The sequence below is a fragment of the Stigmatopora argus genome, unplaced genomic scaffold (assembly GCF_051989625.1).
Source record: "Stigmatopora argus isolate UIUO_Sarg unplaced genomic scaffold, RoL_Sarg_1.0 HiC_scaffold_148, whole genome shotgun sequence".
Classification (NCBI taxonomy): Eukaryota; Metazoa; Chordata; class Actinopteri; order Syngnathiformes; family Syngnathidae; genus Stigmatopora; species Stigmatopora argus.
Window position 1 is genome coordinate 25,001 of NW_027520155.1, and position 881 is coordinate 25,881.

Below are 881 nucleotides of genomic sequence, written 5' to 3' on the forward strand. Positions count from 1 at the left end.
CGCCAGTTCCCAAGCTCCGTTCCATGTCAGACTCCACCAAATTTCGTTTATGATTCCGCCAGTTCCCAGCTTAGTTCCCAGCTCAGTTCCATGTCCAAGTCCTTGTGCCTGTTGCTAGGTCAGGTCCCACCTCGTTCGATTTCGCCAGTTCCCAAGCTCCGTTCCATGTCAGACTCCACCAAATTTCGTTTATGATTCCGCCAGTTCCCAGCTTAGTTCCCAGCTCAGTTCCATGTCCAAGTCCGTGTGCCTGTTCCGGGTCAGGACCCACCCCGTGTTATCATTTATCCCTGAATAACACACCATTGTCGGATTGGTGTAGACGGTTACGACCGCCTTAGTGAGTTCGCCACTCTCACTTGTCAAAATTTTTCTAAGTCCGTGTGCCTGTTCCGGGTCAGGACCCACCCCGTGTTATCATTTATCCCTGAATAGCACACCATTGTCGGATTGGTGTAGACGGTTACGACCGCCTTAGTGAGTTCGCCACTCTCACTTGTCAAAATTTTTCTAAGTCCGTGTGCCTGTTCCGGGTCAGGACCCACCCCGTGTTATCATTTATCCCTGAATAGCACACCATTGTCGGATTGGTGTAGACGGTTACGACCGCCTTAGTGAGTTCGCCACTCTCACTTGTCAAAATTTTTCTAAGTCCGTGTGCCTGTTCCGGGTCAGGACCCACCCCGTGTTATCATTTATCCCTGAATAACACACCATTGTCGGATTGGTGTAGACGGTTACGACCGCCTTAGTGAGTTAACCACTCTCACTAGTCAAAATTTTTCTAAGTCCGTGTGCCTGTTCCGGGTCAGGACCCACCCCGTGTTATCATTTATCCCTGAATAACACACCATTGTCGGATTGGTGTAGACGGTTACGAC